This window comes from Myotis nattereri (genome assembly GCF_964212035.1).
Source record: "Myotis nattereri genome assembly, chromosome: 11".
Classification (NCBI taxonomy): Eukaryota; Metazoa; Chordata; class Mammalia; order Chiroptera; family Vespertilionidae; genus Myotis; species Myotis nattereri.
The window spans coordinates 76,890,777-76,917,096 of record NC_138086.1 but is presented as its reverse complement, the minus strand read 5'-3'; positions in this window follow the sequence as shown (position 1 = coordinate 76,917,096).

Genomic DNA, 26,320 nt, shown 5'->3' with positions numbered 1-26,320 from the left:
ACTTAGAGCGTCAGGAGCAAACAGAAACTTCCCTACTCACCCGCAGTGACCACCATATTGAAAATGATTCAGAGGGTCTGATGACTGTACAGATTTGTTACCTTTCTTGAGGCCCTTGACCCCCTATTTCATTCCACAGGTCCTCCCAGCCAGCAAGGGGCGCTGCAATCTGTTACTATTGGGACAATTGGCTTGTGGATGGATTGCAAGTTGCTTTCTGGGTTTTTGACTCAGATCTATAACCCTGACTTCACCTCCTTCCCTTTCTCATTCTCCTTCACTTCTTCCTTGGAGTCAAAGACTTTCAAAAAGGGAAGGTGTCCTTTGAGATCATTTAATCCAGAGATCAGCAAGCGTTTTTGTGTAAAAGGCCACAGAGTAAATACTTTTGCTTGGCGGGTTATAAAGTCTCTGTTGCAACTATTCCAGTCTGCTGGAGACAAATCAGTGTGGCTGTGTTCTAGCAAAACTTTACAAAAATTAGCAGTAGGCAAGCACCCCTTATAAGCTACTGTCCTTTCCCCCTCTTTCCCCTCCTCTTTCTCCTCCTCCTTTTTCTTCTAGGTAGGGAAACAGAATACCAGAAAGGTCTACTGACTTGGTCAAGGTCACATGACTAGTCACTGAGAGGTGGAGGAGGAATCGAGGTTTCCAGACCCCCTGTATAGAGCTCTTTATTCTCTCTCTCTTTTCTTAAAAAAATATATTTTTATTGATGTCAGGGAGAGGGAAAGAGAGATAGAAACATCAATGATGAGAGAGAATCATTGATCAGCTGTCTCCTGCATGCCCTCACTTGGGATCAAGCCTGGAACCTGGGCATGTGCCCTGACCTGGAATCAAACCAGGATCTCTTGGTTCATAGGTCGATGCTGAGTACATCTTGCTGAATCAGGTCTCATTGAGCCACACTTGATGATCAGAGCTCTTTAGTCTTTGGGTTTTTTTGTTTGTTTGTTTTCCTGCAGTGGAAGTTTACCCTAAAAGCCTGAAAGAGTCTCTTGGTCTCCTGTGATTGGCTAAGATCTATCAAACACCCATTGCATCAAAGCACTTCATTACTTATTGACCCCAAATGGTGCAGAAACATGTTGCTATAAATAATGGCTTCCCTGACTCTGGCCCCTGGAGTGGCTCAGCCACTGACTTCTTGGTAGACAGGAGCAGTTCTAGGTCTAATTCCTATACAGATCTGCTATCCTTCTTGTAGTCCATGAGCTCATATTACAACCTCAACTGTGATCATCAATTCTTCTTTTACTTCCCCAAATTTGACCCCTGGTCACAAAAGGACAAGGTGAGAGAGAACATGTGGAATTATGCCAGATGCATCTTCCCACCACTGGAGAACGGCCTTTCAAGTAGCTTTGAAAATAAATTACTTTGCTGGTTGCTGGACGGTACCTTGTTTTGGCACAGATGACACTCTTTGGAAGGTACCAAGATGAAGCAGAACTCATCTCTGCGGCCAGATCCTTGTGGTGTTGAGCTCTGTGTGTTGAACTAGTGAACCTCTCTGAGACTCAGTTTTCAGATGTGAGCAATGGAAATAGTGAGATTTCCCATAAAGAACTCTTGTTCAGATTACACAAGGGTGACCTTGTAACTCATTGTCTAAAACAGGACACTTCTGATCGTGGAAAGGAGATCCGCACAGCACACACAAGCTAACTTCTCAAAGTCTGTGGCGCACCAAAAACACGTTCTATATGTTTTGCCAATCTGACCAAAAAGAAAAAATAAGTAGGTATAATTTTGATTCATTCACACCGGACAGCTACCTCTGTGTTGGCTGTTGTCATTTTTAACTTGGCAATCTAAGGGGAAAGCGGTCAGTGCCCCTGACTACATAGGCAGTGTCGCAAGCTTTGAAAATTCTTGTAGCACGCTGATTACAAATCACTGTGTTAGACCAATAGGTAAAATCCAGGACTGGGTATATGGCCACCTGAGTTCAAAATATGGCACGTAGATACTTGATAAATCTGAAGTTTTCTTTCTCTTCCTTTTTCTCAAGAAGAAGGCAATTCCACATTCATCTCCTTTTCTTCTGTTTGTAAGTGCAATTTCTTTTTTTTAAATATATTTTTATTGATGTCAGAGAGGAAGGGAGAGGGAGAGAGAGAGAAGCATCCATGATGAGAGAGAATCATTGATCGGCTGCCTCCTGCACCCCCCACACTGGAGATTGAAACGGGGGCATGTGCCCTGACTAGGAATCGAACCGTGACCTCCTGGCTCACAGGTCGACACTCAGCCACTGAGCCACGCAGGCCAGGCTGTAAGTGCGGGTTAAAGCAGTGCGAGTGGACAGCGCAGCCCCGATTTATCAGCTCCACGTGGCACCTCGCCTCCCTTTCCTGATGCTGCCAGAAACGCGGGCTGTGTGACACCTCCGCCCTGCCTGGAGCACTCCGCCCTCCCAACTCTCCGGGGCACCAGCGGGGCCAGGGGCGAGAGGAGATGGCATTCACTGTTCTGCCAGGCGCGCAGATGGCAATTTGCAACAACAACATTCCTCTTTGGGAAGGAGAAACGCTGCGCTGTGAATACGACGCTTATGAAAGCACAGGCTGGACGCCTGGCCGGGGCGGAGCGCCGCGTGGGGGTTTCTGATCAGCTCAAGCTCTGTCCACGACGTGAACTCGCGGAGAAACAATAACGCCTCTATGCTCTCTCAGCCTCGTATTTGTCTTAAACTCGGGCCCACCAAATTGTGCCAAATTATGTGTTGTTCACTTCGCACCGCCCCGAGAACACTAGGCTCATTTTGTAAGTTAACTGTGCCGTATTTATAAGATTTCAGCGTTACAACCAGGAGCTATCGGCGGAGAAAGGGAAATAAACAGATAATTTTTAAAAGTTGAAACTGCAGCCTTTTCTCACGTCAAGCTTGAGTCAAGGTTAAGCTCGTTCGAGTCCCTGCGCCGGTCACACACATGGACACGGAGGCAGACAGATGGCCCAGCTCTCGGTGAGGGAGGACATGCAGAGGACGGAGAGACATCAGACGTTGCATTTCTGAACTCTGCCTCTATGTTAAGACAGGACATTTGGCATGAACTCCACGTTCACTCCATAGAGTATCACTCTTTTAGATGAAAATGTAATTTACTCATTTCTATTTCAGCCTAGCTATTTTATCTCAGGTCAAGACAATAATTTTTTAAGTCTTTTGAAATGTTACATTTCCAGTATTTTTAAAAAGTGTCTCCTCTTTCTCCCTCACCCCTGCACGTCAGTAAGGAGTTTGGAGTGCGGGTCCAAGCCTGGCTCTCCCCCTTTCTGCAGAGTGACCTTGATCATGGCACTTGACCCTGTTCAGCCTCAGTTTCCTCATCTGAAAATGGGGCTGATGGCGGTTGCTACTCTCACAGAGTTTCTGGCAGGACTAACTGCATGCAAAGCGCTCAGCAGTTTGGCAGGCACCTGGGAAGGGCCCCAACTGTTGGCTCTGACTCCTCCCCCTAACAACTCAGCAGTTACTTCCTGCTCCGGGAAGCCACCCCCTCCTCTCCGGGTTCAAGTCCTCCCTGGATTGCTATAGTGGGCTCCTGGCTGGCCTCCAGGCCACCTATCGCATCCCACCTGCCCGTCTAGCCTGCGAACGCCCAGCAGACATCTCTCTAAACTGGCATTCTCGTTCACATCTCTTTGCAAACACCTGTAGAGGCTCCCTATTCCTAGGGAACAAGATCCAAATTCCCAAAAGGCGACAATTCAAGGTCTGGTGTAATCTGCCCTTATCTTCCTTTCCAACCTTACTGTGAACCCCAAGTCTGAATTTCGAATTGCCTCCCACGCCCCAACAAGAGCCACCCCATCCCTCCTGCACCCCTCTCCTTCTCCAAGGGCCATGGATCGGAACTGCCTCTCCTCCACAAGGCTTCCGCTCCCCTCTCCAGCACCGCGGACGCATCCCTGACGGGCCGCTCCACGTGCTGCTGCATCGCCATTTGGGGCTCACTTATAAGCTATCGTATAACAGCTCTGTGATCCATGTGGTGTTAACATGTTTTCCCAACTAGAATGTGGACTTGGGGGAGCAAAGACATACATTTTAGATTCTTCCGTATTTCTGCCATTTTTACAGAGTAGGTGCTCAATACGAAGTTTGCCAAGTGAATGAATAAATTAAGAGAAATGGAAATACAGAATGAAAGAGGTCAGCATTTTACAACCTAAAAATCACACTCTGTGATAAAAGACAAAGTCCTAATTTGCAATGACTGTAATAGACTTTTCTACCCTAGAAATGTTTTAAGTGTTATCACTCATACAAACGATACTGTGAGATATTCCTTTGGGCCCTTTCTTATGAAAGAATGTTCCAGAGAATTTGGTCAACTCAGAAATAAATGCAAAAAAATATATAAATCTATATTTAGCTATTACATTAAACCCCTATCAGGTGCACACTCTCCTGAGATCAATCTACTTTTTACTAAATGTTCAGGGAGTAAGTGATTATCTAACCTACATTCACCAACTCATCAAATACAATAAGAGATTCGAGCAAATCTCTATTTTCTAAATATATAATTCAGCTCAACGCTCACTGTAGACCAATATTTGTCACAAAGTCAAGATAATTTTCTGTGTTCCTGGAGATACTCGATAATGTCTCAACATTGCCCAATGTCTGACACATATGCTACTCATCAGACCCCCCAAAAATGTATCAATGCATCTGTTTTTCCTTTCATATCTTTATGAAAGTGAGCAGAACTGAAAAGTCACGAGGAATAAAAAGATGGTTGTAATATACACAGTACTAATCGCTTAATCCTCTCTCAAGTGCCCAGGCTGTCAGGGCCAAGGACACAAATGCCCAGCTAATGCCTGCTGTCTGCGGGAGCTGTCACTGCCGCCCGCACCCCTGACTCCTATTTGTGAATACCAGCGGGATGACAGGGAGACAAAGGACATCACTGAGTCAAGCCTCTGTCCAACTGGATCCAGTTTCCTTGTTTGTCATGAGTGCTGCTGGATCAGGGGGGCCGGTGATGACACCAGCTGAGCTCTCCGCAGGCAGATGCAGAGGAGTTTCTGTTCCAACACAGAGCAATAGGCCTGAGAGGCCAGAAAGAACATTTCAGCATCCCGGCCTCCAGCACAGCAGGCTCACTTAACTCATCCCTGACCAGAGGCGCTCCAGTGCAGCCCAAGCCAGCAGTAGAAGGCCTGGGCTCTGCACACACCTGGGTGCTTGCACACCCAAACTCTCAGACCACTGCTGTGGCTCTTTGAGCCAAGTAATCACATCACTCATCCAGGCCTGGAGAGCCACCGCTCCGGGATGCAGCAAGACCAAGAAAAGCGAAGGAGGAGAGACCCTGGTGAGGTGTCTGCCCCCAGGGAGGCCCTGGTGAGCCCCTGGAGACAGCTTGCCAGGGGCGAAGCAGGACCCACTCATTGCTCAGTAGCCCTGAGCGGCCTGAAGCATTCACAGTCCTCTATCTGCTCCGGCTGGACACGTCCGGCTTTGGTGTGGCACCAAGCCCAGCTCATCTTTATTTAAAGACCATTGTCTGAAGCCCCAGGGCTGCTCTGCCGTGCCTTCCCCGCAAGCCTCCGTTCCCATCCAGCTGGCCGAGTGCTGGGTCAGGTAGCCAGGCCCCATCTAAGGGAAGGCCGGGGATGTCCAGGAGAGTAACAGGGAGGCAGGGGAACACCCCTCTCTTCTACCAGCCCTGGGACTCAGACGCCTCGCCTGCGCCTCCCTGGCCTCACCTGGGAGAAGGCATCATGCCCACCATCACAGGGTAGCTCCAAGACTGAAGGAGACGATTTCTGTAAAAAATACCTGGCATTGCCTCCAGAACTTGGCAGCCACTCAAAAAACATGTTGCTAGCATCCTCCTCCTGAACACAGAGAATTCCTGGCACAGGAGCTAGGGGCAGTGTCCAATGCAGCGAGGCCAGAGCAGCTGGCCCTGGACTCAACGAGATCCATGGAGTATAAGGAGGCAGTCGATCCAAGGAAAGAAATATTCTATTGATATCTTCAGAGTTGGCCCTGAGAAAGAGGGGCTTGATCTTCCACATGCCGTGAAGGACACCGTGCGGCTTTAGCAGAGCGTAGGAGGCCTTAGCCACAGCCCCTTGTGCCTCGACACATGATAAAAACGCAAAGATTAGCCCTGGCTGGGTGGCTCAGCTGGTTGGAACATCGTTCTGTACACCCAAAGGTTGTGGGTTCGATCCCCTGTCGGGGCACATATGGGAGGCAACTGATCAATATTTCTGTCTCACATCAATGTTTTTCTCTCTCCTCTTTGTCTCTTCCTTCCTCTCTGAAATCAATTTAAGAAAACAAACAAACATACCTACAGGTGAAGGTTAAAACACACACACACACACACACACACACACACACCATAGAATTCTGTTGAATTTATTGGTCTGGGGGAGGGGAATGGTGAGGACAAGGGTCATTATATGCTCCAATGTCATCCTTGATCGTCTAGGGCAGTGGTCGGCAAACTCATTAGTCAACAGAGCCAAATATCAACAGTATAACGATTGAAATTTCTTTTGAGAGCCACATTTTTTTAACTTAAACTATATAGGTAGGTACATTGTTATTAACTTAATTAGGGTACTCCTAAGGCTTAGGAAGAGCCACACTCAAGGGGCCAAAGAGCCGCATGTGGCTCGGCAAACTGTGGCTCGTGAGCCACATGTGGCTCTTTGGCCCCTTGAGTGTGACTCTTCCACAAAATACTGACTTCTGAGCATGGGCCACGAAGTTTCAATTGCACTGTACGTGCATGCCCACACGTGGTATTTTGTGGTATTTTGTGGAAGAGCCACACTCAAGGGACCAAAGAGTCGCATGTGGCTCTTGAGCCGCAGTTTGCCAACTGCTGGTCTAGGGAAATTTATTTCAGCTCTAAGTGCCAGGGGAACCTCTGCTCCCTGAGTAACTGTGCTTTCCATCAGTTTTTCTTTATGAAAAGTCGTATCATGTACCCGATGTCATTTCTCTTTTGACTTTGACCAGCAGGATATTCAGGCCGAATGGATGGCTCAGTATTAAAAGCTGCGCAAGACTCCCTTGTCTGCATGTTCACATGTTAACTTCCTGCGTATTCCAGATCTAATGCTTACGTAACACAATGAGGTGATAGATGAGAATATGATCATTTGCACGTTTCATTATAATTTTCTGTATTTCCTGACAACAATCCAGAGAAGTAGGTATCATCTGGGGATTTAAAGTGCGGGCTAGAATCTGCCAGACAAAGGAAAACTCTGGTTCCAGCTGGGGATGGGGATTTAAGACAAGCAGCTGCTGAACAAACAGAGCAATGATTGGTTCAAATTTTTCTAATTTATTCCAACATTTGTCAACACCTTCTATACACTGCACCTTCAATATGGGCTGGAGGGTACCCAGCTGGAGCCTTGTAGCTCCATCCCTAACACGCGCTCTTTGCATGACCTCAGGTGGCGTGGGAAACAGCGTCAGTTCCTGTTGACCGGCGGGTGACAAGTGACCAGCCTCAGGCCAGCTGGCTTTCTAGTCTCCAGTTATTCTAGGGGCAGCCTCGTGCGGGGAGTGGGACCCCAGTTCCAGTATCTGTCCCCAGTGTGACCTTGGGTATGTCATCTACACAATTGGAGTCTTTGGCCCTAGACCAGTGATGGCGAACCTTTTGAGCTCGGCGTATCAGCATTTTGAAAAACCCTAACTTAACTCTGGTGCCGTGTCACATATAGAAATTTTTTGATATTTGCAACCATAGTAAAACAAAGACTTATATTTTTGATATCTATTTTATATATTTAAATGCCATTTAACAACAAAAAATCAACCAAAAAAATGAGTTCGTGTGTCACCTCTGACACACGTGTCATAGGTTCGCCATCACTGCCCTAGACAGTTTGGCTCAATGGATAAAGCGTCTGCCCTCAGACTGAAGGGTCCCCAGTTGGATTCCGGTCAAGGGCATGTACCTCGGTTGTAGGCTTGATGCCCAGCCCCATGCCCCATGAGGGCATGTGCAGGAGGCAACCAATCGATGTGTCTCTCTCACATCAATGTGTCTCTCTGTCTCTCCCCCTCCCTTGACTCTCTCTAAAAATCAGTGGAAAAATAGCCTCGGGTGAGGGTTAGTAAACTATTGGAGTCTTCGTGTTTTCATTGGTAAAGTAAGAAGAATAGCATCCACCTTAGAGTGCTCTTGGAGACTAACTGCAATCCTGCCCGCATGTCCCTACCCCCACCCCCGCCACCCAGCTCAGCGTCTGGCATGTACTGAGAGGCCTTTAAAAAAAGAGGTCTTAGCTGTTACTACAGAATAGTTAATCCCCAGACTGACAGGGTTCACACTGTCCCTGGCAGTGACTGCAGATTTTATCATAAACCTCTGGCAGCGGTGCCTAATATAGCCCGGGCCACTTTTGCTCATTGTTAAAGGATCCGACCCGGGCCCAAAGCAGAGGCCCCACATTAAAGCGGTTGTTACAGCGGGTCACCGGGGCTCTTTCTCCCCAGGCAACAATGAAACTGAATTAACAAGCATTCTCCAGGGCAAACCATAGGCAAGGAACATTAGAACTTTGCAAAAATAATAGACTCTTAAAGCGACACGCAGCCACGCAGGCCAGCTGCTGGGGAGTCTGTGTTCTGTACCCGCTGAGCTGGCTGGAGCCAGCACAGTAAAGCACAGTAAAGCTGACGTGTGCTAGGCAACTCCATGTGGCCCTCTTCGGGACACCTGACCTCCAGCCGTGAGCAGGGGCGATGCCTCGCAGGTCTGTGCTGAGGACACACTGCCGTGGCCTGTCCCTCTCGCCTCCTGCGCACGTCCCCCCATCTCCATCAGCGTCCTACCCTGCCTGAATTCGATATTCTGCGACCTTCCTCACTCCCTCTCCAGAGTCAAGTGCTGGAAAGGCCAGAAAACACAGAACTGATTACAAATTCCGCCCCGTGCTCTGGATCACAGAGTCCAGCCACCAGAAGGCCAGAGAAGAACAAGAAAGACCCTCAGGGCCCAGACTCCCGCATCTCCCGCTGGGAGCATCCGGTGCTTCCCAGACGCTCAGGGGGTGGAGGGTTGACGAGTGAAGGGCTTCCCCCCACCTTCAGGGAACCATCCTTCATTCCAGAAGCATGAGAGAAACTGCAGCACTGTGACTCTCGGGCGGTTTCAGATCTTGCTCCCCGGCATATGCTGTCAGTTTGGCTCAAATAAACTCATCTTAAAATGTTCTAAAGCAAAGGGAAACAAAGTGAAGGGACGGTGCCCTGCACAGGGAGGCGGAGCCCCTCCGCGGAGCCCGGCCAGGCATGATGTGACTGTGGGGGCACCGGAAGCACAGATCCTCGGGGTCTCGGAGGTCCCCCGGGCCAGCGCTTACCTAGGAGAGCAATCAGTCTGAGAAAATGCTCACTAACAGAGACATGAAACCCCCCAGGCAGCCCGCACCCACCCCGGAATCTCTATATGCATAGACTGGTCTTCATTTGCCCCACGAAACCTTGTAATGTCTCTTCCATGTGGGAACTAGTTATGTATTGCGTGAGCACCTGCTATGGGTCAGGCACGGGGCAAAGGGGAAGCGATGGGGAACTCGGACACCAGGGCAGGCCCCCCGCCCGCGTGGAGCTCAGTGTGGCTGTGGACATGGACAATCAGACAAGACTGGCGAGCGTGGGCTCCGTGCTCTGGGGAGGACAGTTCCACGGCGTGGTACCTCCTGGGCCTGGGAAGGGTTGGGGGAAGGGGAGCTGGAGTAACGACAAGCTGAGAGATGAACAATGAACAGGAGATAACTATCGAATGGGAGGAGCGGCCAAGGACATTCCAGGAGGGCCAAGTTCATGGCAGGAGGGCTCACCGTACAGTCAAGGGGCCGAAAGAGAGCTGGCGTGGCTCCGGCATAAAGTGAGTGGACAGGAGCCAGCAGGCCTCACAAAGGAGTTGCGTTTGTTTTCAAAGTGGAGGAGTGTGTGTGTGTGTGTGTGTGTGTGTGTGTGTGTGTGACCCAATATAGGCACCTACTCAGATTCCTGCCTCAACTGACCCAGACCTCCGGCTGCTTACTCATGGAGAGCCTTGGGTCTTGGAGCTGCCACCTCACCCTTAGTGCCACCCGCTGTGCAGCCCCCACCTCACCGCAGGCACATCAGGCTCTGGCATGTCCCCGGGCATTCAGGCCCAGCCATGTTGGTTGGCCTGGTGGAGTCTCTGCCTCTTCCTACCACTCCGAGAATCAGACGAAATCCCATGTCTGAGGGACTTGGATCCGACCTCCACAGGACATACATCCATAGGAGGTCAGAAGTAATCAACAAATTCTCTCACCCTACACTTCCTTCCTCCCTAAAGGCACTTCTTCTTGTGAGGAACGTGTTTTTGGAGACTGGAAGAAAGCAATTCATGTTATAAAGTGTGAAAATTCTTGGCTGAATGGAGTGGAAGGCAGAACTTGTAAGCGTGAACTTGAATATTTAGCTGAGGAGATTTCTGAGCAAAGTGTTGAAGAGGCAGCCTGGTTTCTCCTTGCTGCCTATAGCGAATTGAAGAGGAAAGGCATAAATTGAGGAAGAAGTGCTAAGCTCAAAGGGAGCAGCACTTATGATTGGCAAGGTTCTTGGCTCATCCAGGTTGCAAAGGATGCGATAATTAGGACCCTAATACTACAGGTATGCCCACCTACTGATAATACATCCAGCTGGGACTTCTTATATGTACATACGTTATACTTAGAAGTTTTTAAAAAGAGAAATGCAAGCTCCTGGTTGAAAAATTAAATTAGAAACAAAATAACCAAAAGTAAGAAAATAAAACATTATCCATATTTCTAATACCTAGAGATAACCCCTGTCAACAGTCTATTTCACATGCACCTAGATTTTCTTCTACATATTTTTATATTTCTACATACATTTTTGCCCAAATGGGATCTTATTACACATTCTGATCTATCAGCTGATTTTTATCTTTTAACAACGTATTTACCGGTAGAAAAGTTACCAATAAACTTACTCCTATAAGATCATTCTCAAGGGTTAAGAAGATGGTAAGTCCTTTACAGGGTTACACAAATCTCACCAGAGCATATGTTATATTTTAATTTTACTTGAATTTCTTTTTTAAAAAGTTGTTAAGAAATATAGAAGTTCATAAAGTAAAAAGGAAAAGTTGGCATTTTTTAGATTACAAGCATGGTTAAATATGTTGTCATATTTGTCTTGACTATTTCTATTTCTTCACCATGAATCGCCTTTTTATAGCCTTTGCCCCTTTGTTTCTATCATAGCGTTTATTTTTTCTTATAGACTTGTAGTGATTCTTCACATACTAAAGATATTAGTCTCCTGTTTGGCTTAAATGTTACAAATATTTTTCTCAGTTTTGCCATTTGCTTTTCATTTTGTTTATAACTTTTTATGCATAATTTCACATTTGTGTGGTTACAAATCTAAATGTTTTTATGATTTCTGCCTTGGGGTTATGCCTGAAAAGACCTCCCACATATCAAGATTATATGAATAGCTAACTTAGGTTTCTTCTGGTGTTTTATGGTATATTTTATCTTTTCTATGTTTTTACACTTTTTTCATGGGATTTGTCCTAGCGTATGATAAGGGGTAAAGAAGTAACTTAATTTTTAAGTACATATTACTTTATCATCAACTATTGGATAATTTATCATGTCACATTATTTTTGAAGGCTGTTTTTTTTTTCACATACTAAAAGTAGACATATTCTTACATTTGGGGTTGTCTATTCTATTTCATTGGTCTATCTATTCAGTACAGGTTGTGTCTGTTTATTTGAAGGCCACTTTATGTTACAATTTAATATCTGTCAGTGGAAACTTCCCCTCTAATACCTTCTTTTCAAATATATTTTTGTTATTTGTGTGCATCGATCCTTTCAGATAAACCAGAAGTTAAAAAACCAAATCCACTGGCATTTCAATTACAACTCCAGGGAAAGTGTAGATGAGTTTTGAGAACTGCCATCTTCTCAGTAACGGTGGGGTGTTCAGGATAAAAGGACTGAGTGTATTGGGAAACAGACACACAAGATGTGACTGAAGAAAAGTATTCTTGCAGACCCTATAGAAACAGAGACAGACAGCACTGGATCATTGGTGGTGACCACAGTGCATTTAGGTTTCTCTTGAAAGCAGCTCAAAGCACTTTTAAAAAAAATTAATCTATAATAATAAGAGTGTAATATGCTAACTAGACCGGACAGCCAAATGACCTTCCAGACGTCATTCTGGACATCCTTCCTGATGAAGCCCACGGTGGTGGGGCCGAGGCAGAGGTGGTTAGGGAGGATCAGGCAGGCAGGTGAGCAGTTAGGGGTGATCAGGCAGGCAATTGGTTTGGGGCGATTAGGCAGGCAGAGGGGTTAGGGGCGATCAGGCAGGCAGGCAAGTGGTTAAGGGTAATGAGGCAGGCAGGCAGAGTGGTTAGGGGCTATCAGACAGGCAGGCAGGTGAGCGGTTAGGACCCAGCGGTCCTGGATTGCGAGAGGGTGCACCAGGCCTCTAGTCTCCTAATAAAGCTGGAGAGAGACAGGTTGCCAGAGATTGAGTAGGGGCTCCTGCAATCATCTGGAGAAGAAAGGTATAGAAAGTTTACAGAAGCCAGGACCTGGTGCCTTTTCAGGCGGGCGAGACAAAAGAGAGGGGCCTCTTGTTGAGGTCTCGGGCTCATCACCAGGGAGAAGCTGCTGTCAGCCACAGAAACCAGCAAGTCAGGCCGTAGCTCCCAAAAGGCCAGGGAGAGGCTCAGCTCAGCTGTGAACAGGCCGAGAGGAAGAGATGACCTCTCAGTGGAAACATTCTGAAGGAGGTTATAGATCTGGAGCTCCTGGCTGGGGGGTAAGGACTGCAGAAGACACAGAACCTCGTGCACAGGGGACCCTTTGAAAAACGTGCGGCATTGAACTGAAAAAGTGGCAGGTCTAACAGCATGTGAGAGCTGAAAATCATGCTGTAAAAGAGTAAAGATTCAAGAAGTGTCCCAAGACTTTGCTGAATACTACGCCTACAGGACAGAAAGAAACCTAGTCAGACAAGCAAGCCGGTAAAAGCCAGCCAGCCAGTGGGCAGCATGGCTGTGACTGAGAGCCAACACAGCTGGGTATCACAGACCTCCAGTGATGATTCGAGGTGAACACAAGTGACCCCCCTCCCCACAACGTAATGCAGTGGCGTATTTAGATCTCCTTTCAGAAAAGGTTTCTTCATCACCTGCTTATCTGAGTCTGATCCTTGGAACAATTCTGATGCTGGGAAATCTCAGCAGGGTCCCACCAGCAAGGAGTGGCTCCAATTCAGCTAAAATTTGCACAGTCCAGTCGGGCCATATGACTTTTATTTAAGGACATGACTTCAGCTCTATACAGTGACCAAGAAAGAAAAATGTCAATGTAAACAGTGTTTCCAGGAGGCGGGACAGGCTGGTCTTCGGGTGTGCGGAGTGCTCACTGTGGATTTTCACCTGGGCAATGACTTCCAGATACTAATCTCTTCGTGAGATACGACTTCACTCTAACTTGGTCCTTTCACATAGTTTTTATTATTTATTTTTAAATAATTTTTTATTGTTGAAAGTAGTCCATATGTCACATAGTTTTTAAATGTCTTTTATTCACACTCTAGTTGCTGTGAGCCCATGATCTGAGCTAACCCCAGAGACTTTTCTAGGTGGAAATCTCACACGGATCACGGGAATGGAAGGATGTGGCCGGGACTCACACTCTGGCGTCAAACTGAATATGTTTGAATGTTGCTTCTATTGCTTCCCATCTGTGTGACATTGGACACAATCCTTAATCTCTCTGAGCCCCAGTGATTCCATCTGTAAAATGGGGCTAAGAAGAGTGCCTATCCTCTGAGACTGTATTTAGGTAATTGTTAAATGAGTTTGATATATGTGAAAAGATTAGAACACTGTCTGGCCTATTAGGTTCTCATCAAATACTAGATTTTCATTTTAATTAGTACTCCACATACTTCTCCCCCTACTGAAGTGGTTAGATAATTTACCCAAATATACACAGTAGTTGAACTGAGACTTCTAGGTATCTTACTAATTCAATATTTTTTTGCTACTATTTTTACTCGCTCAAACATATGTATACTCCAAGTAATGGGCTATTTCCAATTTGGGTAACAATAAATAGTGCCCCCTGTCATTTATAAGGGACATTTTCCTAGACCCCCATGATGCCTCAAACCATAGGTAGTACAAACCCTATAAATGCTATGTTTTTTTCCCTATACATACATATAAAGTTATGCATGCATGATAAAGTTTAATTTATAAGTTAAGCAAGTAAGGGATCAACAAAATAACTAATAATAAAAGAGAACAATTATAACAATATGCTGCAATACAAATTATGCAACATTTCTCTCTCCCTCTCTCTCTGAAAACCAAGCTGTCTACCAAGTGACTAACAGGCAGGTAGCCTATACAGCGTGGACATGCTGGACAAAGGGATAATTCACATCCTGAGTAGGACAGAGCAGGACACCACAAAATCTCAGAATGCACATAATTTAAAACATGAATTGTTTATGTCTGGAATTTTCCATTTAATATTTTTGGACCTAAGATAACTGAAACTGGAAAGTGAAACCATGGATAAGGGGAGCGGGGCGAGCTATTGTATATTTGGCCAAACGCAAGGACTGCTTAATTCAATTTGATTAATTTTATTTTTATTTTATGCAGGCTTTTTGTGGGGCATGTTAGATATGTTTATACACACTTACAAATAAATAGATTGTATGTGGTGGACATGATATATGCCACCAAAACTGTCCTGGAGCCCTAGCAAAGTAGAGAACCACTGCAACCAGTCAACCAATGACACTCGGGTACCCTGTCACCACGACTTCCAAGTTAGAATGAAACCAATAATGACCGCCACTGATTGGGAGTCATGTACTGCTCTGCTCTGCAATACTATGCTAACGACATTTTAGATAGTATCTCTAAAAAAAATTTCAACATTCCCATTTTATAGAGGGGAAAACTGGGGCTTAGGGAGGCTATATGATTTATCTAAACTTATCTCTATTACTTATCTCAACCTACTAGTAGGAGATGAAATAAGTATTCAAGTCTAGGTCTAAACACCAAAGCCCTTATTCTCCCGTCTCAACCATGTTGCTCCAACCAAAGCTAAGAGCAGTGAGAGAAGAAGTTAAATGAGTGGGCTCTATAGATGATGAACCACTATAAAAGCCACTGTGTGGAGGTGAAAAGGGGGAAAGCTAGCCAGCTGAACATTGGGTAAGGGAACACTTTCACAATGAATACATTTCCCCCGTTACATTTCATGTTGTCCCAAAACAAGAGAACAAAGGATCAGTCCAAGTTCATGGCAGGTACATTTAGGGGGGAAAATATATATATATATATATATATATATATATATATATATATATATATATATTGCCTCCCAGCATGGAGCCCCTCTGTGGAATTCCACATTTGCAGAGTCAAGTTTCAGAGATGCAGTTTTTAAAGGTGTTTGGGTTGATTGAATGCCCCCCAAAATGCTGGCTCCTGACTGAGTGAAGATTAAAGTAACCAGACCATGCACTTCAAGGCTTCAGCTGATTTCTGCAGAGGCCAAAGAGACAGTTTTCTCCTCTATCCTATTTTCGCCATCTGCCCTGGGATCCAAAACCCCAAGGGTCCTCCCACTGACTGCTGGAGCCCAGGGCCCCAGCATGACCCCCACGCCACTGACAAGCCAGCTCACCGAGGCAGGGAGCCTCGGTCCCACAGAGAGAGCGAAGCCGGCCACGGAAGGGTTACCCACTCCACATGCCCTGCCACAAAGTGAAAACAGAGCGAGGTCTTTGTTTATGGATTTGCCTAGGACCCTCTGACTGGCAAAGGAAGAAGAAAATAGCCCGGCACAAAATAAATGTTCGATTTCTTTTATGTAAACAACATCGAGACCAACTTGGCTGTACAAAGCCATTCTTTGCATGTAAAGCAAAAAATAGCTCCCCTGAGGAGGAAGGAACCCAAGCCCCACTCAACTCCCCTCCTCTCCACCCTCCCCCCAGCCATGTTCAGTAACCACTGCTTTTCTGCCAGTGAATTTCCTATTCAGGGTCCCTGTGCGGGAGTCACTGCAGGCAATGAGCTCGCCCCCCTGGCTGCCCCCCCCCCCCCGACACACACTCTTTCCAAAAATGTTTTCTGATCAAGATAAAGGCTATGGAGTCTATGCCGAAAGTCAGTATTATTGCAAATTATCTCCATAAAAAGGAAAAATTCTTATCCAAAAATCTCAGTCTCCTATTTCTTTCTGTGGAGCCCTGACCAGTCCCAAGCTGCTTTTATGTGGGTTTAGAAGTGGACTAAAGGGAGACCTAAAAAGAAAATCCAAATTCTTTTTTTTTTTTTTTTGTCCAATACCCAGATGGTGGATGGCAATTTGGATGCAAATTCCTTCAACAAGGGTCTTGAAAACTTAGTTCACCCTTTGAGACCAACAAAGTCACACCTCAATCCTTGTTCGATCCTTATTCATGCCAAGATCTCTGTGACTTCAGCAAATCTGCCAACGTGATCGCAGGATTCGGCCTCATTAGCTAGTGTATCTACGGACAGGAACATTTTAAGAAAAACAAGAATCTAGCTGAACCTTCACCCAAAACCCAGAGCCAACACAAACGCAGACGCTGGGATTTCAGCAGACCTGATTGCCCGTGGAAGGGGCGGCTTTCATTTCACGCAGGTTCCGTTTTCTCAGGGCGCTCCAAACGAAGCCTGGAGAACCCCCTCCGGAAGGCCCAGGTCCCTTACAGCCGCTGCCGCCAAGCCCAGGAGTCATCAGGCATTTGGGGGAGAGGGTGTTTGTAATGCTCCTAGAGCTCCGAGTGTCAGGGAACCACTTAGGCTCATAAAGATCCCACGTTTATTGGGGAATTCAGTGAATGCAAAGAAGGTTTCTTTAAAGCATTCTTACACCTGACTCCCTGGTGTTTCTCTGACTGAGAACCCACATGCTGGGGACGTGTCCAAGGGCACAGGACGTCCACTGACAAATGATGCAGGTGTGAGTGCCTCTCCTGGAGTGACTCCACGAGCCCATGAGAAGTCCCCACAACATCTGCCACACTGAGCCCAGGGCGGTGTCGCTACCATCTTTCCTTCCGGAGCCCGCAGTTTCATCACTTGGTGAGGATGCTCCAGGAACTGAGGGGACTGGTTACACTAGATGGGAGGGGGCAGAGGCACACCCGCCTACCCAGTCCTGCCCTTTCCCAACCATCCTGGTACTCAGGGGAGAGATCCTGGGGTGGAAAGAGGCAGGTGTAAGAAACAGGAGCAAGTCTTATAGATTCACATGAAAATTCCTGGTACTCCCCATATGGTGCCTATGACTTGTGTGAGCTCATAGCAACTCAACTTTCTTTTCTTTTTTAAAAAATTTATCTTTATTGTTGAAAGTATTACAGATGTCCCCTCCCACCACCACCACTCCCATTGACCCCCTCTACCCCACTCCCATCCCTCCCCCCAGGTCTTCACTAACTATTGTCTGTGTCCATGGGTTATGCATATCCTATATAATAAAAGGCTAATATGCAAATAGACCGGACAGCGGAACCACCAGTTGCTATGACATGCACTGACCACCAGGGGGCAGATGCTCAATGCAGGGGCTGCCCCCTAGTGGTCAATGCGCTCCCACAGGGGAGTGACACTCAGCCAGAAGCCCTGAGCTGGGCTCACAGCTGGTGAGTGTAGTGGAGGTGGTGGGAGATTCTCCTGCCTCCACGGCAGCGCTAAGGATGTTGACTGCCGGCTTAGGCCTGTTCCCCAGAGGGAGCAGGCCTAAGCCATCAGTCGGACATCCTCCGAGAGTTCCTGGACTGCGAGAGGGTGCAGGCCAGGCTGAGTGCATGAATGTTGTGCACTGGGCCTCTAGTATGCATATAAGCTCTCTGATTAATCTTTCCCTCACCCACTACCACCACCTTCCCTCTGAGATTCATCTGTCTATTTCATGCTTCTATGTCTCTGGATCTATTTTGTTCATCAGTTTATTATGTTCATTAGATTCCACATATAAGTGAGATCATGTGATACTTGTCTTGCTCTGACTGACTTTCTATCTAGCAATGAGGTGAATCTGATGAAATGAGCAAGATCCCTCTGTGAACAAGCAAGTAAGCAACACACATCTCTTGTTGCTCATTTGTACTAAGCAGAGAAATCCAATCCAAGGCAAGGGTCCAGGAATGAGTTAGATGCCTCACCATATTCTTCCTTCCTTTGAAGTATGAGAACTAAAGTACCACTAGCCCCCACAGGCAGGGTGGTGCCAGGCATGTTGGTGGTAAAAATGTAAATGTAGTGTCCACCGATCCTTCAATCCATGTCAGGCAGCATGCTAACTTTAGGAAGCAAGACGGCTAAGGTATAGGCCTTGCTGTAAGAGCTCCTGGACTTATCTAGAAATCTTTGACTCTGATTCCATCCCAACACACACGCCCAATGACTTTCATATCCCAGCATACAAGGTAAGTGACTAAATGACCACAATGCTCAGTTAGATGTAATTCTCAATCTGGAGCTGTACCTCCCTTGTACCTCATTCTCCCTCCCTCTCCCCTCCCCTCCCCCTTTCTCTCCTTTTCCCCTCTCCCTCTCAAATTTATTTAATGTTTAAGTAAGAAAAGCAAAGCAAAGACATCTCATTCACAGTAAGAGTGACCTAGTGGTGGCGATTTTGGCTTTCCTTAACTCACAATAAAGAAAGAACATGCTTTAAAATGTTTGTATGTTATTACTAGATATGAGACTGGTAACCACCAACGATGTATTGACGCAGCAGTACACGCAACATCACGTGAGGCTGATACCAGGTTTTGTGGGACCGGAGCTCAAGTGCAGGCTGCACCTCTGGCAGGTTGTGAACTATGCTGTGCATAGTCTGGTGTGAGTGCTGCCCCTGGGGTTGTGCAATCAAGTGAGCCTGTACCGCTTGGACTTTGGAACCAGCTTGGAACCTCCTGCACAGCCACTCTGACCAGGCTAAGCTTTCACCCAACATGCCCTCTAGCCAAACTAGATGGACTGTCTTCTACAAGGGAGTCCCCTAACCTGACTTCATGAGGAAGAACAAAAAAGGTAGGAATGTGGTTTTCACTCTAATCAGCCTTTAGGGCAACTTGGTTACTCCTGAACCTGGGTCTTTAATATAGAGGGTAGACCGTCTTTATCTTTATTGTTGAAAGTATTACAGATGTCCCCCTCTACCACCACCATTCCCACTGACCACCTCTACCCCACTCCCATCCCTCCTCCCAGGCCTTCACTAACTATTGTCCATGTCCATGGGTTATGCATATCCTATATAATAAAAGGTTAATATGCAAATATATAGAGGAGGGGGAACTACAGGCGAGAAAGCCTGCCTCCACCCTTTGCTGTCTTATCAAACACAGTTCCAAAACGTAGGACCAGTAACAGTCAGATGGCAGCTTGCGAACCGCCTAGCAGGTGCTGGAGCCATGGAGCCCTGCGGTGGGGGGGTGGGGGGGGGGTGGGGGCTCCTAGGGACAGGAAGTAGCCCCACCTCTGCCATAGTGACCATGGTTGACCTTGACAATAGGTAGCTCCAAGGGGCTGGGAGGGATGCAGGATGTCTTGACTTTGTTGGGGGCTCTTTTGTTCCTTCAACCTCCTTTACATTTGTTTTTAAATCCTCACCCCAGGATATTTTTCCATTGATTTTTAGAGTGGAAGGGAGGGGAGAGAGAAAGAAACATCAATGTGAGAGAGACACATCGATTGGTTGCCTCCCAGACGCATTGGGGTAGGGGATGGAGCCTGCAACCGAGGTACATGCCCTTGACCAGAATCCAACCTGCGACCCTTCAGTCCTTGGGCTGATGCCCTATCCACTGACCCAAACTGGCTATGGATCATTCAACCCCCTTTAAAGACACCGTGTGAAGAGGGTTGGTGAGTGGGGCGGTCCTCTGAGAATGCCTCCCCCCATCTACCACTCCCCCCACATAAATGAGCCCAGGAGGTTTGGGGCCACCCCCTGAGGCAGCCTCATTGGTGTTTCCATAGCAGTGGTTCTCAACCTTCTGGCCCTTTAAATACAGTTCCTCATGTTGTGACCCAACCATAAAATTATTTTCGTTGCTACTTCATAACTGTAATGTTGCTACTGTTATGAATCATAATGTAATCGTAATATCTGATATGCAGGATGGTCTTAGGCGACCCCTGTGAAAGGGTCATTCGACCGCCAAAGGGGTCGCGACCCACAGGTTGAGAACCGCTGCAAGGAAAAAGAAGGCAGTTAGAAGTAAGGGCTCCTCCCTGGCTGAGAAAACTTCCCAGTTGCCATGGCTGCTTCCATGCCCCTGACAAGCTGCTCCAAAGTTATTTCAAGATGGCAGAGCAGAAAGATGGATTAGCTCTGTCAACGGGGAGTCCTGAGTCCTGCCACTCACCGAGCAAAGGAACATGTGTGCCAGGGGCGGCTCAGAGGGGACGCGGACACAGGATCAACTTCAGCCCAACCAGCTGACAAAGCTCAAACACAGTCTCTGCAAACACAGCAACTCCTGGGCTTGGCTTTGTGAAGGCGAAGACTGTGGCTTTGTTCGCTGCCCAGCCTATTGCCGTCAGCAGGAGGCTGGCAGTCCTGGCTGCCGCTGCTGCAGAGACAACAGGACCCCAAACTGTATCTTACAAAGCACTTTCCTTGTAGGGAGCCAGAAGCACAAGTTGCCACAAAATGCTCTTTCAATTCCAACGCCCACCTCTCTGCCCTTGTCCTCAACACGGACGCCTCCTGTTCTGGTTCATTTTAAGGAGCAGACCATGCTTTGTAAATCACGGACTTCCGAATGCATATTTCAGAGCCGGAGAGCCTCTAGCGCTCATGGGAGCTTTCAGTGCATGCTGAATAAGAGCAGTAAGACTTTTAGCCCTGGCTGGTGTGGCTCAGTGGATAGAGCGTCGGCCTGCGGACTGAAGGATCCTGGGTTCGATTCTGGTCAAGGGCACATGCCTAGGTTGCGGGCTCAATCCCCAGTAGGGGGCGTACAAGGAGGCAGCCGATCAATGATTCTCTCTCATCATTGATGTTTCTATCTCTCTCTCCCTCTCCCTTCCTCTTGGAAATCAATAAAAATATATTTTAAAAAAGACTTTCACATGCATTATCTCATTGAATCTTCATAACACTTCAGAGTCATAAGTACATTTTATAGATGAAGAAACAGGGGTACAATGAGGTGAAGGTCACACAGCTGGCAGGTGGCAGTTCTGGGACTTGACCTTCAACCAGATGGGTCTGACTCAAGGTGGAATCCTTTTCTATTCCGTGCCTGCCTGCCTCACTCCTTAGTCTACTGAAATGAAAGAGGTCACATTGGGAAAAGTTTCCCAGCTTGCAAAGGCTCTGTAACCCCTCGCCTGGATTTCAGGTTTACATGCAATAAAATAATAACCATGACAGTAATAATGACCATGACTCCTTTCAGGAGTCCCTTGTGTGTGTGCGTGTCCCTTTCCAAAGATTTCCCCTTAGCGGGCTCCTAGCTTATCTTGGTTCACCGAGCCATGTTTGACTTTTCTCTGGCTCCTATAAGGAACCCTGACGCCCGCCCCAGCCAGGCCTCCCGGGGTTCCTCCTCCTCGCCATTAGTCACAATTTCCTCACATGGCGCTGCTGCCAGGAGGACAGAGGGAGCAGCTCCAAATGCGAGTGATTAGCTTGTGCGTGAGGCTTTGACACAGCTGGTCAAGGGCAGCTCCTTGTCATTTTCCATCACTGAAAACAACGGCTCAGGAACTAGTTGCTGCAAAACAGCGAGCCACTTAACTTGGCACACATCTGAAGCCAGTTCCTGGGTCTCAGCAGCATCCAGGCTGCCGAGGAGCTCCCCTCATCAAGGCAATGGACACACTGTTGAGCGCTGTTTTCTAAAAAGCACTGACGGTCCATTAGGCCCGATCATCCAAACATACAGAGAGCTACAAATGAAACAAGCTATTCCTGTGCCATTTCTTTAACAAACACTCCCCTCACTGCCACGCAGGGTCCAGAGCCAGAATACCAAACTGCACAGAACACTAAGTTATCAAAGAGAACCATTTTGAATTGGATTGAACTCCATTTTTCCAGTGGCCATTTTTTTTTTAACAGGTGAGGAAACATTATAGTTATATTAATGGTTTTATATTTATTTCTCTGGGATTTAAATACCTTACTTATGTATGCTGTCATTCAACAAATATTTCATTGAACACCTACTGTGCACATGAAAATCAATAGGGATACCAAAATAATCCACTGAGGCCTGTTGAGGAGTTTACTGTCCCACAGGGATGACACACATTGTATCAGGGAGGATCAGCGAGGTTATGCTGCAGTAACAAAAAACCCTGACATCTCACTGGCAGAAGATAGTAAAGGTTCTTGCTCATGCTCCATGTACATTGTAGGTCAACAGGAACCTAACTGATGGAGCCATTACCATGTTTAATATTGTCAGTCATCATGCTAGAAGAAAAAAGGTATCTGAAGAGTCCTGTCTGGACATTAAATGTTCCATTCTAGAAATGACACTCATCTCCTCCACTATCAATTCATTGTCCAGACTTAGTCATTGATCCTACCCAACCACAAGGAAACAAAGAAGGACAATTCTACTTTCAAACTAAGTTGGGGAAGATCCAAAACATTTGAAGAATAGCCCTAATGGACACTACACACATGTTAATAAATAATTGTGAGGTGTGCAAAAAGCTCTAATAGAGAAATGGAAAGAAGAGGGAGCACTCAACTAACCGATTCATGGAACAATTACAGAAGTTTCCCAGCAGCGGTTCTCAACCTGTGGGTCGCAAACAATGAAAATACATCCTGCATATCAGATATTTACATGACGATTCATAACAGTAGCAAAATTACAGTGATGAAGTTGCAACGAAAATAATTTTATGGTTGGTGGTCACCATCACATGAGGAACTGTATTAAAGGGTCGCGGCATTAGGAAGGTTGAGAACCACTGCTAGGGGATAGCATTTGAAGTTATTGTCAGAGAATTCTTGACAGACGAAAGGGTGTTTTCTGAGAGGCAAAGATATGAGCATTCTAGAAGAAAGAGCACCGTACAGGAAGGAAACATGAAAATATTTTTCATTTGAAGGGAGTGGGGAGAAAGTCAATGTGGCTGATGCACCAAATTGGGGGAGGGGACTGGTAAAGAGGAGAGGTGGCTGAAGGCAAGGGTCAAATTGTGAAGGACATTTGCCTTTCTTGGAAGTTTGGTTTCACCCTAGACAACAGGAGATGACAGGGACCATCCTCCGGGGCAGAGCCATACAGTGGAGTGTCAGGAATGTGCTCACTTGTGTTTAGAAGATAACACAGAGGAAGCTGGACAAGGAGCTGGCCTGGAGAAGGAGGCTAGTTAGGAGCTGTGGCTGTGACCAGGTGAGGGATAGCGAGCCTTGTCTCAGGCACTGTCAGAGTCTAAGACTTAGACATTTCTAGAGAAGAACATCAGTGTTTTTCATTAACAGGGGGCTGGTGACAGAGAGACCCTCAAGAACACCTCATGGCTGCTTATTTAAGAAATGAGGGAAGCCCGGCTGGCATGGCTCAGTGGTTGAGTACCAAACTATGAACCAGGAGGTCACAGTTGGATTCCTGATCAGGGCACATGCTTGGGTTGTGGGCTCGATTCCCAGTAGGGGGGCATGCAGGAGGCAGCTGATCAATGATTCTCTCTCATCGTTGATGTTTCTCTCTCCCTCTCCCTCTCCCTTCCTCTCTGAAATCAATTAAAAGAAAGAAAGAAAGAAAGAAAGAAAGAAAGAAAGAAAGAAAGAAAGAAAGAAAGAAAGAAAGAAAGAAAAAAGAAAAGAAAGAAAAGAAAAGAAAAGAAAAGAAAAGAAAAGGAAAGAAAAGAATTGAGGTAAATGCTCATACCATTCACCAAGGCAGAAATTACCGCAGGAAGATGATGATAGTTAAGATTTTTTCTTTAAATGTTTTTTATTGATTTTAGAGAGAGAGGAAGGGAGAGATAGAAACTTCAATGATGAGAGATAAACATTGATCAGTCACCTCCTGCACATCCCTCTCTGGGGTTTGAGACCATAACCTGTCATGTACCCTGATGGGGAAGTGAACTGGTGACCTTTGGTGCATGGTTGATGCTCAACCACTGAGCCACAGCAGCCAAGTAATGAGTTCAGATGTGAATGTGTTGAATTTGAGGTGCCTATGGAGATTGAGAAGGGAGATATCCCTTGGACTATAGGGCCCAGGAATCTAAATTCGTTAGGTGATGTGAATTTGGGGGTAATACGATTTGCAACTAAATGCATGTAGTTGGCAGCTGAGCCCTGTTAATAGTCATAGTGCCTCACAGAGAAAACTGAAGGGGTACATAAAAACATAGAGAAACAGTGTGAGGTAAACTTTGTTAGTCACCACATTTTAATATATATAGTATGTATAATAGAAGCTCAGGGCACCTCACCCATCCAAATGCCTTGAGAAAATTACTTCCAAAATTTCAGTTATCTATCCTCATCGAGGCAAAAAGTTCTTGCCTCTGGAAATGCTGATAATTTAGAACAAACAGATGGATATATTTCAGTCAGAACTGATTTGATGTTTAACCTGAGGAAAGAATTCTGAAACTGAACTTCTAATGACAATTATAAGTAATCAATGCTATTTTTCAAAGTGACTAATCAAGTTTTCAGGGTTTCTGCAAATTTGGGTGGCCATCCATAGGAATTTTCATTAGACTGAGGTTTTATTTTTTTTTCTTTTAATTTTTTATTAAATTGGCCTAAGTCAGCAATCAAGGTTTCCATGTTACTCTGTGATGTATAGGGTAACGGGTAGGCTCCTACCAGCTCCAAAAAAGATCAGTCAGAAGGCCAGAGGGAGAAATCTGAACTCTCATTGTCAACGTTCCAAGAGATAAACAGCGCATTATAAGTCTTCTGAGGCAACGGGATTGGGGTTTTTAAATAAATCATATTAATATGTGAATAAGACAAGCATTATTCTCTTCTTTCACAATCTAATAGAGCTTTTGTTTTTGCCAAGTCGGAAGATGACTGACGGCTGGGCTGTGCGGCGGGGAACACTTCCTGAACCCGGTGGCCTTGCCTCTCACATGCATGCAGGGGGCACGCCCACTTTCTAAGTAGCTAGCCCTGACTCATGGGGTCAGTCCACTCCTGGCAGGCGAGCTCGGGCTGTTCCTGGTGGCAAAGTAGCTCCGATGGCAGGAAAACACATTTCTTCTGGGATGCAGACGAGCCAGCGATTGGTAACAGTTCACACATTTCCAGGAAGTGAGAGCAAAGGACAGGTTGGATTCTAAGTCTGATTTATTTTCTAAGCCCAAGTGACTGAGCGGGTTTCAAGCTTGGATTCTCTACATGCAGCCCCACACCAAGAAGTGTGAATCTGTTTTTTTTTTTGCATTTGAAAAACTAACCCTATGTGTCCCTTTCTTGTGAATCTATGTTCTGTAAAGCAGTGGCTTTTAAGCTTTTGGGACCCAACTCACATTAAGAAATACAAACATATCACTGAGACAAAAGTTTCACAAAACAGTATTTGCCCTAACAATGTCTAATGCAGCCTAATATTTCCCAGTCTATTGTATTTAATTAAAAAAAGAAAAAAGTCTGTTTATGTCCTTCTAAATGATTCATGACCCATTAATTGATTCTGACCCACAGTTTGACATGGAATCATCGAGTCTCTGTGGTCATTGCTCAGGGGTGGCCATCTTCCCTGAGCGGATGCAGGGGGCCCTCAACTCTGTGGAACCATCTGTTGCTCTTGGCCCAAATTTCATCACCAGCATGTTCACCATCTTGGACTGTAACTTCTCAAACAGAGCCCCACCCTTTTTTGACTTAATTTTCAGCTAAGAGGCACTAGACTTTGCTGATGCGAAACCAGCACTCGGATGGTGTTGATGGAAAAGTTCTAAACCTGTGCTGTCCAATATGGCAGCCACCAGCCGCAAGTGGCTAGTGAGCACTTGAGATGTGGCTAATGCAACCTAGGAATTCAATTGTAAATTTTAGTTAATGCCAATTATTTAAACTTAAATAGGCAGGTGACATTAGTAATGACCCTACTGAATAGTGCTGGCCATTATGTTTCTTTATGATATTTATTATATACCTTCCCCTCTTGCTGCTATGGCTAATTGCACTAACATTGCATTGGCATGACACTCTTCACACATGGTCTGGTTCATTCCTGGTCCTTTAAACTCATGTT